Source organism: Capsicum annuum, chromosome 6 (assembly GCF_002878395.1).
Source record: "Capsicum annuum cultivar UCD-10X-F1 chromosome 6, UCD10Xv1.1, whole genome shotgun sequence".
Taxonomy (NCBI): domain Eukaryota; kingdom Viridiplantae; phylum Streptophyta; class Magnoliopsida; order Solanales; family Solanaceae; genus Capsicum; species Capsicum annuum.
Window position 1 is genome coordinate 155,362,965 of NC_061116.1, and position 20,293 is coordinate 155,383,257.

The following is a 20,293-nucleotide window of genomic DNA, read 5'->3' on the forward strand; positions in this document are numbered from 1 at the left end:
AGTTATACTTGTATATATGTATCATGGAGAGTGAAGGTTACATGGGAATCCTCTACTCCTATGGTATCTCTGGTTCATGAGGCTACATACATCGAGGCTCGTTCAGGGGGTAACACTGGACCCATATAGATCATGAGTGTATCTAGGATGGTTAAGCTACACATACACAGGTTAATGGTTTCAAAGGCAATGCTAACCCGATTCCCTTTCCCAGCATGGATTATATATATGTATATGTATGGTTGTAAATGCATATAGTTGTTTACTTGGTTTTAAAGATTGGCATTATTTCATCCTTATCCTGAGTACTTGATAGAATTCACCTGCTAACCTATCTTCTAGCAGTTGTATCCTTACTTGATGTAAGAACCAACCATTCTACTCTTCCTGCTTAGTGCTTAGATTCGGGATCAACTTATGTTGGATTAAAGTGGTGAGCTTTCATACTCCAGAAGGCTCTATTTAATGTCATAGACTTCTTTTCATATTTTAGTCACTTCATAGACTTTGGTTTGGGCAATGGTTGAGGGCATGTCCTGATCGATTATTGTTTTACTTTCAAATAGAGGATTTATGAGACTACCATGGGTTGGTATGGGCGGTGTCAGTATTGGTGTCATCATTGGTATTGGTATTTGGGATGGCATTAATGGACTGTATTTGACATGATTATTCCATTTTGTTTTGGACCATACATATAAATATATTGGGTTATTGTCTTGGTTTGGTTGGTTATTAGATGGATTGAATTGGTTGGGTTGGTTTAGGAAGTAGACTTATCCCAAAGTTAGTATTTCTACAAATACACTATCTTTTTATATATATGAAATTCATCCAACTTAGGGTACGCTTTTGGCGTTTGGGTTTGATATCGCAGGTGGTCCTCGGTCCTGGTTAGACTAAGTCCTCGGTTTGGGTCGTGTCAGGCCTATGATACCTACTGACTATAAGTGGATCATACTCACTCCTACTCTATTCTTTTGGTGCTGATTCAGGTTTGAGTATGCCCCATATTCCTTGATTTGGGCGATGTTTTTATTTCTTGAGGTAGTGGTTAATTTTTAGGAATCCATATGTTGTCTAGTAACTTTTCCTTATCATACTATGTTTTTACTTGTATTTCAGAGACATAGTTTATCTTTTTATAGACATCTTATGTAATTTTTTGGATTCAAGTCATACTAGATATGTTTTTACACTATTGACATTAGGTTTTGGTGAGTTATGACATTATTGTAGGCTATGTTTCTTTATGTATTTATTATACTTGTATGGTTTGATTTTATTCTGGAAGCCTTACCTTAGGGTTGTTATAGTCTTTTTCTATTTTGTATTAGTTTATGCGATAGGCTTACTTGTCAAGGTTCACCGCGACAAGTGCCATCATGACCCTTGGCATTTTGGGCCGTGACAAATTGGTATTAGACTAGCTAGGTTAATTTGTCTAAATAGTGTAAAAATAGGATGTTTAATAGATTACTCATGTATCTGTACATCGATATCTGTATCTATATTCGAGAGGTTATAAGATGTCTTTAGGAAACTTTCCTCATTTTATCTCTTATTGTGCAATTTTTTTATACCTCGTGTTCTGAGTTGTGTTTCACTCTTTCAGGTCAGATAGTGTTGAATAGATCCTATGAGAGTAAAAATATCCTCGAGTTGTTGATGGACTCGAGGGAGTGGATGGGCCCGTGGACTAACCCCATCTAGGATAAGTTCTTGGGGACACTCCCCTGAGCCTCATGTTGAGCCTGTTGGGAGTGTAGGTTCAGTTCCAGTTCCTTAAAGTTTGTCTACCCCAATTTTGGAGGATTTGTTGGTGTGTTTGCTGACATGTATAGAGGGTTCTCTTTTGGTTATATCAGGTGTTCGGGTATTCCTCTAGCCCCTAGTGTGGATCATCTTGTGACATCAACTTTTGTGTTGGGTACTCCCCAGACCTTGAGTACTTTTCTCTATTAACACCAATATCTGAGTATGTTGCTATGAGATCAGGTATTTAGCTTTCATCAATGTCACCTCCTCTAATAGGATCTCAGCCTGCTAGATTTACCATGACTTCTTTTATTATAAGTATAGTAATGTATTTCAAGGATTAAAGAGGTTTGAAAGATTTACTCATTTGGGTTCTCCTTGATTCACTGGTGTTATGTGCAAGGATACCTATAAGTTCTTGATTGATTATTGGGAGAAGTTGCATAATTTGGGTTCACTTGAGTCACATAGGGTGGCTTATAGTACCTATCAATTAAGAGATATTATGAGAGATTAGTGGAGGTCATTTGTTGGTTGTAGACCTCTTGATTCTCTCTAGATGACTTGGACCAGTTCACTGATGCCTTTTTAGAGAAATTCCTGCCTTAAAGTCTTAGAGATTAAATAAGGGATGAGTTTGATCAGTTAGAGTAGGGCTCTATAACCATGGAAGAGTATGAGGCACACTTTCAAGCTTTGTCTAGATATTCCAATGCGATTATTTCCATCGAGTTTGAGAGGATTTAGAAGTTTGTGAAGGGTTTAGATATTTCCCTTTAGTTGGTTACATCTCAGATGGTTGTATTTGGAGCGTCTTTTCAGAGCATTGTGGATCATGCTAAGATGACAGAGGATATTCTTTGAGCATCTCAAGGAGGATCCAAGAAGGTGCACCATTTTTGTAAGTTTAGAGGTCAGTATCCTCGAGGCAGGGCTTTTAGAGGTTCTCATAGGTATCAGGGTAGGCCAGTGTTGGCAGCCTTGTAAAGTTCAAGTGGTGGATCTTCTAGTTTAGCAGTTTAGGGTGGCCGTTCGGTCATAGTGGTGACTTCTTTTATTAGGGTGGGTGATAGTTATTTCTTGATGTGTGATGAGATTAGCCATTTGTCCAAGGTCTTTCCTTGCTGTATGATTGGAGCTACTCCTATTTCAGTTATAATAGGTAGGGGTTCTACTAGAGAGGGGAGAAATAGAGGTAGTAGAGCTCATGGTATTAGTCGTGGGGCTACTCAGCCAATTAGTGGTCGTCGATAGTGTTATGCTATACCCGCCAGACCAGAGGCAGAGGCTTTTGATGCAGTGATCATAGGTATCATCTATTTGTTTTAGATCTGCGTCTGCGTTATTTGATTCCAGATAAACTTTCTTCTATATGTCTATATATTTTTCTTTGGGTTTTGATTTTGTTACTAAGCCTCTTGCCATGCCTATTTGTGTATCTACTTCTATAGGAGATTCTTTAGTGGTGGATCAGGTGTATCGATCTTGTATTGTGACTTTCTCTGGGCATGAGACTTGGGGTAGATTTCCTTGTGTTAGATATGGTTGACTTTGATGTTATTTTAGGTATAGATTGGTTGGCTCCTTATCATGCTATTCTAGGTTATTCTGCTAAGATCGTGACTTTAGCTTCGCCAGGTGTACAGATGATAGCTTTGAAGGGTGTACTTCATTCAGGTCCTAAGAGAACTATATCTTATGTTTGAGCTTGTAGATTGGTTAAGAGGGGATGTTTATATTATTTGGCTCATATTTGAGGTATTAGTGTTGTTTCACCTTTTTCTTTTGATTTTGTTCATGTTATTCATGAGTTTATGGATGTGTTCCCTATGGATTTTCATAGTTTACCTCTGGATCATGATATTGATTTGACTATTTATCTTGAGCCATGCACCAAGCCCATTTATATTTCTCTTTATAGGCTGGCTCCTACTGAGTTAAAGAAATTGAAGGATCAGTTGTAGGAGTTATTGGATAAAGGATTTATTTGACCTAGTGTATCACCTTGGGGTGCGCCTATTTTGTTTGTAAAGAAGAAAGATGGGTCTATACGTATGTGTATTGATTATTGACAATTGAACAAAGTAACCATTAAGAATAAGTATCCTCTTTCTTGTATTGATGATTTATTTGATCAACTTTAGGGTGTTGCAGTGTTTTCAAAGATTGATTTGAGATCTAGTTATCACCAATTTAGGATTAGAGCTTTAAATATTTCAAAGATAACTTTTCAAACTTGATATGGTCATTATGAGTTCTTAGTTATGTCCTTTGGGTTAACCAATGCCCCTGCCACATTTATGGAGTTGATAAACTAGGTGTTTTAATTGTATCTTAACTCCTTTGTTATTGTATTTATAGTTGATATCTTTGTTTATTCCAAAAGTGAGGCTGAGAATAAGGAGAACTTGTGGATTGTGCTTCAGAGATTGAGGGATACGAAGTTGTATGCTTAGTTCTCCAACTGTGAGTTTTGGTTGGAGTTTGTTTCTTTCTTGAGTTATGTGATGACTAAGGAGGGTATATGGTTGATCCAACTAAGGCTTCAACAGTTCGTGATTGGGCTAAACCTACTCTGCCCGCCGATATTTGGAGTTTTATTATCTTTAAAGGTTATTATCAATCTTTTATTAAGGGTTTCTCATCTATTGCAACTCCATTGACCAAGTTAACTCAAAAAAAGATTTCTTTCTAGCGATCTGATGCTTGTGAGAAGAGCTTTCAAAAGCTCAAGGATTTGTTGACATCAACTCCTATCTAGACCTTGCCCAAGAAAAGTGTGGGATTCACCGTCTTTAGCGATGCTTCAGGTATTGGGTTAGGTGTTGTGTTTATGTAGGAGGGTAAGGTGATTGCATATGCTTCTCGTTAGTTGAATCCCCATGAGAGGAATTACCCTACCCATAATTTGGACCTATTTATGGTTGTTTTTCTTTGAAGTTATGGAGTCCGTTGTGAGATTATCTTAGATCATCGTAGCCTTCAGTACTTCACCTAGAAGATTTTAATATATGGTAGCATTGTTGGATTGAGTTGCTTAAGGATTATGACTAGACTATTCTTTATAATCTTGATAATGTTAATGTGGTTGTGGATGACTTGAGCTAGAAGTCGACTAGCATGGGTAGCTTGGAATATCTTTTGACCTAGGAAAGGCCTTTGTCCTTAGAGATTTAGTCTTTAGCTATCCAGATGGTTAGGCTTGATATTTCGACACCTCGATGTGTTTTGTCATTTGTGGAGGCTAAGTCTTCTTTGATAGAGCAGATTTAAGCTCATGAGTTTGATGATGCAGGATTGAGATTGATTTGGGATAAGGTGTTGAGTGGTCAGGATAAGAAAGCCTAGCTTGATTTAGATGGAGTTTTTAGGATTAGAGGTCGAGTTTGTGTATCGAGAGTGGGTGATTGGATTAAATCATTTTGGAGAAGGCTTATTATTCCAGGTATTTTATCCATCCTAGAGTGGGAAAGATGTATCTTGATTTGAGGTAGCACTATTGGTGGGTGTTATGAGGAAGTATGTAGCGGACTTTGTAGCTTATTGCCTTTGTTGTCAGCAGGTAAAGGTCAAGCATATGAGATCTGGTGGTTTGCTTCAGAGGTTACCTATTCTTGAGTAGAAGTACGAAGAAATAACTATGGACTTTATGAGTGGTTTGCCTCATACTTTGCATGGTTCTGATAGTGTTTGGGTCATCTCGGATCGATTGACCATGTCTGCCCATTACATTTTGGTCCAGGTTTCTTTCAGTTTGGAGAGGTTGGCCCATATCTACATTCGTGAGATTGTTTCTCTTCATGGTGTGCCAGTATTTATCATCTTAGATTGTGGTTCAGTGTTCACATCTCACTTTTGGTAGACTTCTTAGGATGAGCCAGGTACTCGGGTTGATCTTAGCATATCATTTTACCCCCAAACAGATGGTCAGTCACTGCAGACTATTCAGGTTTTTGAAGATATGATTGGCGCTTGCGTGATGGATTTTGGTGGCCAGTGGGAGCAACATTTGGATTTAGTAGAGCAACATTATATCAGTTATTTCAATAACCTTTAACTTTGGATGTTCAGTTTTAAACTTTCCCTATCTTTTTTATGGTTTATGATTCCACACCATATCTATCTATCTATCTATCTATCTATATATATATATATATTCATGATTTTATAAGCATTGTGTCTTGTCTAGGGTGTAGACATTGTCATGACAAACTTTGTATCAAAGAAGTAGGTTGAAGAGTCATATGATGTCTACAAAACTATATTTAACAAAGTCTTTTTCATGGGTATGAAATGCGCTACACTTATGAGTGATATGCTATGAGATATTTTTGGAAACCATTCATTATTTTATGATCATTATCATCCTATAGAGTTTGACACTATTTACATCCTTCTAGTTCATGCTTTATGCATTTCAGATAGTGTCGCTATGAAAAAACCACAAATGGAAAAATGATCAAAATGTGAACTCACCTCCACCATCAAATAATGAGGTTACTAATGTTGAGTTCCAAAATGTCATCTAGATGTTGGCACAAGCGATCACAACTCTGGTGAACCAACAAGTAGCGATTCTGGTTAACTCGAATGGTAGGTCAACTGCTACCCGAGTCATAGATTTTGTATATGAACCCACTTGAGTTCTTTGGGTCAAAGGTAAAGGTGGACAAGGAAAATTTTATTAATGAGGTGAAAAAGATTCTTTAGGTGATACAAGTGTCTGAGGTGGGAAGGGTTGAGCTAGATTTCTATCAGCTTAAGGATGTAGCTCACTTAAGGTATACTTAGTATAAGGACAATCATGGTAGGAATATAGTTCCTGTAGTTTGGGATGATTTGTCGATGCCTTTCTTATCGGTTCTTAATGAGAAAGTTGAGGAGTATATGAACTTAGGATAGGGATCTATATTAATAAAGTAATATGGCCTTAAGTTCACCCATCTTTCAAGGTATGCTCTTGAGATGGAGGTTAAGACAAGGGCTAAAATAAGTAGGTTCGTATTTAGAGTTCCCAATTTAGTGAAGAAGGAATACGGAACAACTATGTTTATTGGGGATATAGATATCTCCTGGTTAATGACCCATGTCTAACAAATTAAGGAAGAGAAATTGAAAAAGGGAGAAAGAGAGAATAAGAGGGCTAGAACAGGTAGCTTTAAGTATAGCCACTAGTGTTATGATGGTGGAAACCAGTCTTCGATCTAACAAAAATCATCAGCCCCAACACCTTCATCAGATAGTGCTCCATTTTTAGCATCTAGACCCATACATGAAATAAAACATAGAGTATTGGGCTTTTGTTTACAGTGTAGTGTTGCTAAGAGGAACGCCTACCCCCCACTTGAGACAAACATAGTATGAACCACCCAGGTGAGTGCCTTTGCGGTAGAGAGGGATGGTTTAGGTGGCTGAGAGATTTCCCTGCGCCAAATATGACGATGAATAGAATTACATACAATCTACTTCCTTAATAGATTATGTGGATTTCCTAGCTTAGTAGGGTGCTTCTTTTAGTACAGGTGGTGTTCAGCATCAAAACCACTTTTATGCACTTTTATGTCGCCAATATTAGTAGAGATCCCCTGATGATTATGCTTTATTAGACCCATGGGCTAAATTGTCTTGAGTGACCTCTTTTGTTGCTTGTCAATTTGGAGTTAGTCTTGATGTCACGATCTGAGTCTACACCCTAGATGTAATAGGCATCCAAAACCAGAAACGGCCCGAGAGAACCACTTGTACTGGCATGGAACTAATAAAGCTAAACTTTGATAAAAATATAGAATCTAAACTATGGGCTAAACTTTTAATAAACAATATAAAATAATATTGCATAATCTCTTATTAGTTGAAACATTAAAATGCTTAAAACTGGTTAAAACTAACTTGACTGGACTATGTCAACGAAGCCTCTACTATATCTTGAGTACAACAACTATGTATAACAAAAGAAATCGATGGCTGAAATACTGCTAACTCCTCGAGAGTAATGAGAACTAACTAAAGTTGATAACATAGACTACTGGAGAGTCTATTCACAATCCACACATCTAAAATCTAGGGGCTACATCGTCCAATAACGCAACACCAAAAAGAGGCACCAGTACTTTGAATGTACAAGCATGTAAATCTGTAAAATTAAATGGTACTAATAACTGAAACTGATTGTCATGACCCAAATCAGAGCCTAGTTGTAATGGGTAACCCAAGACCACCATGGATAGAAGACCACCCCCTCAACCTAACCTCAAGATCACAAGAATAACAATAATAATATGGAATCCAATTAAATCAAAGTAAGTAAATGAATAAATAACTCAATAAGATAAAGAGCCAAAACAACATTTAACCCACATATGTCAACAATAGACTTTAAAAACTAGAATTACAACTAAGTCGAGACAGGACCATGACTATGAACAAAAAGAATCAGAGAGTACTGAGTCCATAAAGAAATAATAATGAAATGATAAGGCCTTCTGATGATAGAGGCTCACTACATCATAACAACTCAACAGATGCACTGATCCACCTAATGCTGCATAGGAGTAGCAGAAAAGTCTTTGGAACCTACATCATTAAATGATGCAGTGTCCTAGGATGGTCAGTGGGATAAAAACTGGCATATAACTCAGTAAAAGTGATAACATAATGCCATGTCCAAAATCAGTCAAAACCATATGCATACATACACATTTATATATATACAAGAAGTGTGATATGGTAATGGTTATGAACATGAGAGTTTTAAAACCATTAACATAGACTATATAGCTCAATCCATCCTAAAGGAACCCATGGGCTATATAGGTACAGCTCCCCTGCTGGAAGGGCCTCTGTGTGTGTTAGCTGCACGAACCGGAGAAAAATCGAGGGAAAGCTAAAGCCACCAAGGCAACTAGCCATCCAAAAAATATATATCATGTGTGTATCAAGCACATGGTCTTATAGTCCCCCAACACCGACAAAGGTGGTTTCTAGAGTCCCCCCCCCCCCCCCCCCCCGAGACTTTCACCTTCACAGTGAGCTAAAAAAACCCTCTTTAAGCCCAAATTAAAACAATCTGCACATAATTCCAACCATTAACCCAAGAATTATTCATTAAGGCATTTGCCACTTGGTATCGCCATACCAATATGCTTGCAAGCTAAATTAAATATGACAAACCAATCCACATTGACTCCCAAGTTTTATTAAAACCCAAACCATGGCCACCAAGGCCATCCAAATCAATTTTTGTATCCATTTATCCATCAATCAATGCATTGAGTTCAAAATCAAGTTAAGCCATGCAATCTTCATAATTAAAATAAAATTTACAAAGTGGGTTGAGGTTCATACAATTCTAAGTAAAAATTCATCCAAAATTTGGGGCAATCCATGTCCCCATTCTAACCATTTAAACATTGTACCGATTCTATCCCCCAAAACATCAATTTAAAGTATAAATAATCAATTCAGAGCATGGGAAAAGTAATTCAATCATTAACAACAAAAACCCCTCAACCCAATTTCAAAATCCACAATTTAAATCACATGGAAACCATTAAATCAATGCCACAATGTAAAATTTAAGTTTAGGGAATAGAAAGATGCCTGAAACACACTAGAATTTGGAGTCAATTTTAAGTTTGGAGCCCGGATGATTAATGCATAGCGAAACCCTTGAATGTTCTTGGGGCTTGAGTTTTAGAGTGAAAGAGAGTGATTTGATCTTTGAAAACTAAATATAAGAGGGTTATATTATGTTTAAAGGTCATATAAGGGGTAAAGAGATCAAAGCCCTTCACCCTAAGTGAGAAATTTTTAAAACTGGACGAAATTTACACCTCGACGTGGTATAGCCTTATCACGTAGGTTAATCTTTATATTAACAAAAAGGAATACTCTTTTTTCTAGTCTTATTTCTATCTAATACAATATGAATGATCTTAACTTCCGTGCCACACCAATATCATAGAGTCTAAACTTCGTGGCACGGTTATATCGTAGAGGCACACTGTCGTAGAGTTCCAAAATAGCCCCAAAACCTTTCTAAAATTTCTAAAACTTCTAAAACTTTCTCAAATTACCCTTTTAACATTTCTAAATATAATTCAAGTCAAAAATCGATATTACAACATAGGAGGGACAAAAATAAAATGACCAAAATTTTAAGGGCCGTAAATTACCCCTTCTTCCTTTTAGGATCATTAGTCCTTGAATGATGAGTTAGGCACTTTTTACCATGAGAATAACAAGAACACACCAGAATCAATTGACAACTCGAAAAGTAACAAGGGGAAAATCAAAATCTTACCTTAAGAACATTTCTCCAACCCGGGGAATAAAATGGGTACATCACCTTCATATCCTTCTCATTTTCCCTTGTAGCCTGTTCTAATTTTTGGTTTTGCCTAAGAACATTCACCGAAGCTACATCCTTGGTCCTCAACATACGAACTTGCCTATCTAATATCTCCATCTAGACTTTGTATTCGTATTATTTTGCGTGAGATTTAGACCAAAATTCTCGCCACACATGGCATTAAAACTCCCCAAAAGGGCTCAATTATCCTTCCTACTAGATACAAAATGGATTACCTAACAATTTCTACAAGCCAAAGCTTTGGAGTCATAAAAAGAGGTAAAGTATTGTTACAAGGTCGCTCACGTCCATGCTATTTATTTTATAAAAATATTTGGATGGAGGGGGGTGTTTGCTTCGCCTTTGCACCATGCATAATTCGCTATTTATGGCACAGAACCAAGTCGACGTCTCATATTTCATCTTTCATATGGTCAAACCATATTGCTACTTAGAATTTTCCATAGGTATAAGTGAGATCCCAAATACACAATGCTATAGGTACTTAAATTTCCCTTTCATTTATAGCTTTGCTGCTATGGGTAGTCAGACTTCCCCTGCATTCATGGCTCAAAACCCAATCACGATGATTTTCCCTTAAGAATATCGTCACTCAATCTATCATAGAGAAATGTACGTCTGATAACATCACAACCAAGAGAAAGATATATAATGAAATCAAACAACTAAGCAATTAATCTATGAAATATGGGCACCATTAGAGTGCCCAAATATTACAACCCAAAATGAAAATAAAAGTCATAGAGAATCATCCAAAATAACCAAAAATATCTAAATAATACAGGCCCAAATAAGAATAGTGTGGACACATGCAACCCCAACTAATAAACTTACAGTGTCCTCACTGCATAAACAATAAAGAACAAGAAGACATAAGGGTGCTTCCTAAAACCGCATCAAGAGCTACGCTCGCCCTCATCTCTGTATCATCTCCTACATCCTAAAAATTAGACCACTCAGATGGGGCCTTATCATTGTTCTTCACTCTAGAAGAGGTAGTATATCTTGGGTTTTTAAGACCTTCAATAGTCTCTTTAACCCCTTCCACATCTTGCTAAAAAACTTGTCCCTCTTCTTCTTCCTTTGCTTCATCCTCTCATGGTAATCACGAAGCTCCTTGTGAGACTCTGCCAATGATGAGTAGGCCCTCTCAAGATTAGCAATGGTTTCTCTCTGCATCTTCTAATATACCATATATTTCTCATTATTAGAGCGAGATACATATGAATGGCGAGTTATGGATGGCTCTCCCGGAGCTCTATATGTCATTAATTTGCTCTGCCCCAAAGTTTGCCTCCTTTCCTTGGATCATTATGATTGGGTCTGAGAAAGATACTACGCTAAGATTAGCATAGAACTCCTATGCCCACTGATCATTTTCTTGGCAAGGATATGTGGCAAAACACCTCCACCTGGTGGCTATGATCCTATCATGAAATTCCAGAAGCTTTTCCAACTACTTTTCCAAACATATGCCCCTATCCGGAAGCAACTATGTCTTTAAAAGCTTATCATAGTATTGGTTGTGACACTCGGGAGTCATGAACCGAACTTTGTCATAATTCTCCATGATGTGAACTTGAAAAACATAAGGACAGCACAACAACATTTATCATCAACATTTTCATTTATGAACTAGACTATGTTGTCCAATAAAGCTTATGGGATGGTTACTTGGTTGTTTTTGGAAAGAATTTAAAGTGTAGGATGTTTGGTATAGGCTAAAATTCAGCCTCAAATATGGTGATTATGGGTCACTATCCACGATTGTGGTGCCACAATCGTGATCCAGCGACCGCGATTGCGGTATCTGAGACCATGCCAAGCCAAATTTTTCAACAATTTAGAATTCAAATTTCTGGGCCAAATCATTGTCCAAAATAGTAAATTATCACTAAGAACATTGAAAAAGGCTCATAATCACTCGATCATGTCCGCAGAATGTGAAAAAACTAGTTATGCATTATTTGGGTATTTGATCGAGCACTTGGTGTGCACACTATATTCCTCTCAATTTTGAACATAATATGGGTACTCAAGACTTCCCCACATGTGTGCACACCCTTTCTAGCAGCTAACCACCACCCAAATATGATTCAATTAAAGATTTTGCAAACAAAAGCCTAATTTTAGGCCTTACCTAGTTCATACATTCTAAGGACTACGCACAACAACTAAAACATAAATTCAAAGCACTTATCGGAGGAATGATGCAAGATTGATCAAAGATGCTTTTAGATGCACAAAATATGACTTGAACTGGGTATAATTTGAGAGATAAGTAAAGAAGGGCATGCGAGGGAATTACAGATTGATGGTATTATTAACTAATTTAACCATGATCATGGTTAAGGGTCTACAATTGCAAACAAGCAGGTTCCACGATTGCAGAGGCACGAGTTTTGTGATTGCGGTAAATAAGGTCATTTATGCACCTCTGTTTTCCCCTATTCAGCTTATTGCTCAATTTTGACTTGCTTTCCCCTGTTCAGTTCAACATGAAAAACTTTCACACTTTCTCCTTCTTAACTCAATCAAAAACACTCCAAAGTTTCAAAAATGCATGGATTAATCAATGACAAATTAAAAGCCACACTACTAAATTAAAAACAAATGATATGAGCCATTTTTGTGGCATTTGTGGGTTGCCTCTCATATAGAACCTTAGTTATCTCATGGAACAACGTCCTTCATTATTTTTCAAGTTGGATGCTCAAGGGACCCATCAATCACCTCCTCATCTTTAACATTAATAACCTAGACCACTTGAATCTACATGGGTTGTTTTATTATTGTACATACTCAGAAGGACACTTCACCATCATGAACTCTAAATTTTATTTCTCTAAGCTCCAAATCAACAAGGGCTCTTCTAGTAGCAAGGAAAGGTGGACCAAGGATAATAGGCACCTCTTGGTTCATCTAATAATCGAGCACCACAAAATCCACTAGAAGGATGAATCTATCCACTTTCGCCAACACGGCAAACAAAATACCAACCTATTTCTTGATAGATTGGTCTACCATCAAAAGCCTCGTTAATGTTAGAGTAGGTGTACTCTAGCCTAGCCTCCGATATATTACAAATAGAATGAGATTAATACTCACACCAAGGTCACTTAAAGCTTTTTTGAACTTATGTATCCCGATGGGGCATGGAATTATAAAGGCCCCGAGGTCTTTCTTTTTTTCCGTTATTGTGCTACTCATGATATAGCTACACCTATGGGTGAATTCAATGGTGTCACCTTCAATAAGTTTCTTCTTCTTCATCAATTTCATCATAAGCTTAGCATACCTCAGAATTTCTTGGATAGCCTCGTGTAATGAGATATTGATAGAGAGGTTGCTAAGCATAACCATAAATTTATTGAGCTTGACGTTCTCCTCTTTCTCTTAAGCCTTTGTGGAAATAGAGGAGGAACTAGCATGGTGGGCAATGTATCACTTCATGGCTTCTTATTTTTGACCACCTCATTATCAATTTCCATTGGTTCTTTTTAATCTTCTTCTTCTAGAGATTTTGGGGTTTCTTTTCTTGGCTTAACCATAACCTTTCTCTTCATATTAATGTGCTCAATGTTAGTCTTTTTTGCACCCACACTTTTTCTCTTAACTTTCTTCAAATGATCACCAAGGGTCTTGCCACTCCTAGTGACTATTGCCAACACTTGATCATCATTCATTGGGTTCACAATAGTATTACTAGGAAGGCCTCCCTTTTGTGTAGCATCGAGTTGGGTGGATATTTGGCCTATTTGCATTTATAATTACTTAATAGAACTAGAGTGAGACACAACCATTTTGTTGATTTGTGAAAAGTTGTCTTTTAATTCATGGACCATCTTGTCTGTTCCCTCCACTTTCATCAAAATTCTTGCCAAGATATCTTTAGTTTTGTATTTGTCGAGGTCACCAGGATTTGCACTTTGTTTTTTGCCCGATCATGAGAGGGAACATAACGATCATACTCACATTCTTTGTCCTTCCAATCACGGTCATGATCACGACCAATCAAACCTTAGTTCCCACCTTATCTTTGATAGGCTAGGTAGGAACCTACCTAATAACTAGCCAAATACTGAATCTCTTCATCAAGCCTCTTGGCCTCTTCATCATCATAGGACTTGGATGCCATAACATTCACTATTTTTATACGTGCACCCTTCACATGTTTAGTTAAAAGCTCCAATTGCATCATCATTTTTGCAAAGTTTTCCTTTCTCTTTTCATCTCTCTTCTTTTGCTTTTTATCAATAAAGGAGATAGTAGGGGAGCCTTTTGGTTCCTTGGCTTTACAGGTATGCCACCCCCAATTTTTCTTGGTCACTTTCTCAAGAAAGGTTATAGTCGCATGATAAGTCAACTTCAAAAGAGACCCTCCCACCCCACATTATCTACCATGATTTTATTAAGAGGATCAAGAGCCTGGTAGAAGATTTGGAGAAGCATCTTCTCCAGGAACTTGTAGCTGGGACATTGCATGAGTTTTTCGTTGAATTATTACCATACCTCGTACAAGGGTTCTCCATTTAATTGCCTAAAGTTAATGATTTAATCACGCAATTTGAGAAACTTGGATATTGGGAAATATCAATCAAGAAAGGCGGCGATAAGTTCATCCCATGAAGTAATTGACTCAGCTGGGAGGGATCGAAGCCACAATACCGCCTATCCCATTAAAGAGAATGGAAAGAGGCATAATCGGATGAACTCTTAGGTTATGTGTTCAATATCAAAGGGTGCACACACTTCTACAAAGTTTATTAAATACAAGTGGGGTCCTCATAAGTTTGCCCCCAAAAAGTCTATTCATTTACAACATATGCAATATGATACTCGTAATATGGAATATCTCGTTCCTATGAGTAGGTGGGATACAGATGATACTTGTACGATATTTGCTCCTCGTCATCAAGAGGACCATTAAAAGATCCGGTAACACTTACATTGTGTGAGACCTTATAAAGTCCTAGACCATTTCAGCCCCATTTAGCATGCCAAAAGAGGTCCCAAACTTAGAAAATTTCAGCTAAGTGTTGACACTTAGTCTTATTTTTGGCCTCAATATTTCAATGGTTTTATTTTTGATCTTCCCATCCTTAGATTATCAATTTTTAAATTAATTCATGATTAGAGTTATCTATAGGTCATCTCAGGTGAGTTTTGAAATTTTTGAACAATGCTTAAGGCACATTTGGATGACCAAAATAGCAAGTCAATACGATCAAGATGTGTCACATTTGCTATCACGTCGTCACCATCGATGCGGCACATTGGTAATCCCGTTGATACCATCGATGCAGAGCATCGCCTATAGCGTTACTGGATACGTTTTGTGTATTAAGTTACAGGTTTGTAGGGTTAATTAGGTTATTTTCCCCTCACACCTGTCAGACATAACACAAAATTTAGCCTCCTAAAAGGCAAATTCACTTATTATTTCACAAATTCTCTCAAAATCAAAACCCTAGGTCATCAATTTTAAGATCAAGCCCAAGAATTAACCAACAATTCTCATGAATTCAACAAGCAAGGTATGTTTAGGTGTTCATCCTTGAGTTCCTTCCACCCTTGGAGTTCAAGAATCTTTCTTTAAAACTTAGATTATGATTTACATTATTGAATGGAATTGTGTTCATGTATGTGTTGTTGTGTGGGATTTCAAGCCAAGAATATTTTGAGTTTCATGTGAATTAACTAGAATGTATGTTGATTTATGTAACCCTCATGTTAAATCCTTAAATTATGGTTTTGAATGTGGTAGTTATGATAATAATATATTACTCATTCGCATGTACAAGAATTATGTATCCTAAGTGTTTGACAAAATGTCTATGTGAAGGAATTTTGCATGATAACTTATGTGTGATGCTTTTAAGGTTGAGATATGGTTCTATTATCTATGTTATCGAGTCCTGGAGGTATAGAATACCCAAAATTTAGCTGTTGTCTAGTTTTCTAGAGTCTACAAAACAAATTTAGTTATACCATGAGCGAGGTCACTCAGTCAATTAATGTAGTCACGTGTCAGTTCAGTCAAGCCTAGTATAATTTAGCGATTAGTTCTGTGTCGATTCAGTTGGGAGTAGGATTCAGCACCAAGTGAACCCAGGGATGGGGGCATTCCTACCAGTAGAGGGTTTAACCCTTAGTAGCAATCCCTGCATTACAAAACTACGTAGCTAATGTAGGATAAATCATCTTCCTGCCATACTAGGGTTAACATAACCATATATATCTCCTGAGTCTTCCTACCAAATTATTGTTGACCCAATTCATGTTAGTAACTCGTGGCATGGTGCTAACACCCTTCCAACTAGGGTTATAGGTTGGACCCCAAATCAGTATATAATCAGGTATGTCGGTTATATGATAAATCCCATAGTTACAGTTTTAGTATTCAGAATTTAGTATTCAGCATTTAGTATTCAGTACAGAACTTAGTTCAATTCTACATGATCATAACTTTCAGCTATCAAAAATCAGTTATCAAAAACTTAGTACTGCAGCTTCAGACTAATTCAGATAGATGATATATATTTGATATTGTATGTTCAGTACTTATAGTAGTCCCAGTCTTGCATATACTCTCATCCAGTTACTTTATTATAATTAGTTGTTATACTCACATGCATATAAGCCTAGCCTAACCTCACTTAGCATACCAGTACATTCAAAGTACTGACAGATACTTTTTTGTGCTATAATGTCTCATATATAGGTTCGGATGCTCGGGTTCCTGACCATACCTAGTCAGATCAGTCGATCAACCACAACTACAGTAGTGAGTCCTCATCCATCAAGGATGTGACATTTATTTAGTCATTTTATTATTTACAGCATTTCAGTTACTTTCAGACAATAATTTGAGTTAGTTGGGGCTTGTCTCATCAACTCATCTTATTCAACTATTAGAGGCTTTTAGACACTTTCAGTTAGTAGTTATTCTACAGATATACTCAGTATTGATTTAGTTTATTTTGAACCTTATGGCATTTTCAGTTTTACTTCCACATATGTTTTCATGATTATTATTTATTGCTCATAGCAGGTACCAGTTATGGGTTAGCTTGTGGTCTTTCGAGATTGTAAGCACCGTGTGATGCCCAGGGTGTAGTCTTGGGGTGTTACAAACTTGGTATCAGATCCTAAGGTTCTAAAGTGTCCAAGGAAATCTAAAAGCCATATCAAGTAGACTCTTGTGCATGGGTGTATAGCATGGCACACTTATAGATAGGAGGTTACCATACATTTTTAGGAAAAGTTCCCTTCTTTCAGTGTTCATATCATGTGAGTAAGCATTAGCTCAAGTTAAAATCTCTATCTAATCTAACTTTTCCTTCCATTTATAGAACATGCCTCCTAGAAAGACCAATGAAAAGAGAACTGAGAACCAACTAGCACCTTCTCCCATTTAAGGTGGTCCCCTGGATGAGCATGTCTCCCACTCCAAATTCAGAGCTGCTTTCACTGCCTTAGATTATTTAGTAGTTGCTCAGGACAATTAGCTAGCTATTGTCCTATATAGGCTTGTAGTTCATACTTCATAAAGTGAGAAGAAGAAGCATAGGAAAAAAGAGAGAAAGAATAAGAGGGCCAGAACGTCAAGGTCAAAAAGTGATCATACTAGTCCTCTCTGCAGAAAGTGTGGTAAGAATCATCAGGGCATGTGTAGGGATGGCAATGGTCTATGTTTTGGATATGGCGAGTCAGGCCACAGAGTCATGAAATGTCCTCATATGGGTTCACAGAGTTAGCATAACCATCCACTGTTTAGTCCGTCCACCCATCTTAACAAGATGCCACTTCCAGTGCCACCAGTGGGCAGCGCCCAAAAAGGGTCAATGCACTTCAGTCCCGATAAGATCAGGAGAGTTCTCCTAATGTAGTTATTGGTATGTTGCAAGTCTTTTTCTTATATATTTATGCTTTGTTAGATCCTAGAGCTTTTCTGTATTTGGTAACTGCTTACGTAGCTGTTAATTTTGGAGTCAGTCCCAAAATCCTACAGTCTCTACCTTAGTAGGTAAGTCTATCATAGACCAAGGGGTATACAAAAACTATCCGATTATGGTGTCTCAAAAAGTTACTTCAGTAGACCTAATAGAGCTAGAGATGACATATTGTTATGTAATTCTCAGCATGGATTGGATCCATTCATGCTATGCTTTAATTAATTATAGAAACAGAGTTGTCTATTTTCAGTTCCCGAATAAACCTATCCTAGAATGGAGGGTAGTACCACAGTACTCAAGGGTCAACTTGTTTCATACCTTAGAGTGAGAAAAATGATATCTAAGGGGTGTGTCTACCATATTATTCAAGTTAAAGATTCTAGTTCTAAGACTCCTAATCTTGAGTCAATTCCAGTTACAAGTGAATTTCTAGATGTGTTTCTCGAAGATCTCCCTGGAGTTTCTCCCTAAAGGGAAATTGACTATGAAATAAACCTTCTTCCTAATACTCAGACCATTTTTATTCCTTCATACAGAATGGCTCTAGCTGAACTTAAAGAGTTGAAGGAATAGTTAATAGATCTCCTAAATAAGGGATTTATCAGGCCCAACATATCTCCTTGGGGTGCACCAGTTCTATTCATGCGTAAAAAAGATGGTTCTCTCAGAATGTGTATTGACTACTGTCAGTTGAACAAAGTCACAATCAAAAACAAGTATCCACTTCCCAAAATAAACGACTTGTTTGACCAACTTTAGGGTGCCAGTTATTTTTTTAAGGTAGACCTCAGATCTGGCTATTATTAGCTCAGAGTCAGAGAATGTGACATTCTGAAAATAGATTTTAGAACTCGGTATGGTCACTTTGAATTTTTAATCATGTTATTTGGTCTTACCAATGCCCCAGCAGCATTCATGGACTTGATGAACCATTTGTTAAAGCAGTACTTAGACGTGTTTATCATAGTCTTCATCAATTATATTCTTGTCTACTCCTGCAGTGAAAATAACTATGCAGACCATCTTAGAATAGTATTGCGGACTCTTAGAGCCCATCAGTTGTTCGCCAAATTCAGCAAAATATAAATTTTGGCTAAGGTCAGTAGCTTTCCTTGGTCACATAGTTTCCGGTGGTGGCATTAGAGTTGATCCTCAAGAGACCGAAGCAGTGAGAAACTGGCCTAGACCTATCTCTCCATCAGATATTAGGAGTTTCTTGGGTTTGGCTTGCTATTACCAATGGGTCATTGAAAGATTTTTGTCTATTGCATTCCCCATGTCCATATTGAATTAGAAGAAAGTCAAATTCTAATGGTCAGATTCTTGTGAGAAGAGTTTTCAGTAGCTAAAGACTCAACTCACTAAAACCCCAGTTTTGACTTTGCTCGATGATTCAAACAAATTTGTTGTATATTGTGATGCTTCCAGAGTTGTCTTGGGGTGTGTTTTGATGCAGAGGGATAAGGTGGTGGAATATGCCTCTAGACAACTTAATCCCCATGAAAAGAATTACCCTACTCATGATCTTGAGTTAGCAGTTGTTGTGTTTGACTTAAAGATTTGGAGGCCCTTTATATGGGGTACATGTTGATGTATTCACAAATCACAAAAGCTTACAGTATGTGTTTTCGTAGAAAAACCTAAACTTGCATCAGAGGAGGTGGTTGGAGTTATTGAAAGACTATGACATGAGTGTTCTGTATAATCTTGGGAATACCAATATAGTGGTAGATGCCCTCAGTAGGTTGTCCATGGGTAGTGTTACTCACATTGAGGATGGTAAGAAGAAGTTAGTTCAGGAAGTTCATCAGCTTTCCAGACTGGGCGTCCATTTGGTTGATTGAGTTGAGGGTAATGTTTGGGTGCAGAATAGTTCAGAATATTTTTTAGTTTCTGAGGTAAAGGGAAAGCAGGACAGAGATCCTAATTTACGTAAGCTGAAAGAGTCAGTCAGAGACTAGAAGATAGAGGTTTTCTCCTAAGAGGGAGATGGAGTGTTGCATTGCCAGGGTAGGTTATGTGTTCCAGGTGTAGATAGCATGAGGCAATGGATTCTTGATGAAGCGCATGGTTCACATTACTTTATTCATCCAGGGGCCACTAAGATGTACTGCAACTTGCGAAAAGTCTATCGGTGGAGTGGGATAAAGAGAGACATTGGAAAGTTTGTGGCTAAGTACTCTACTTGTCAGAATGTGAAGATTGA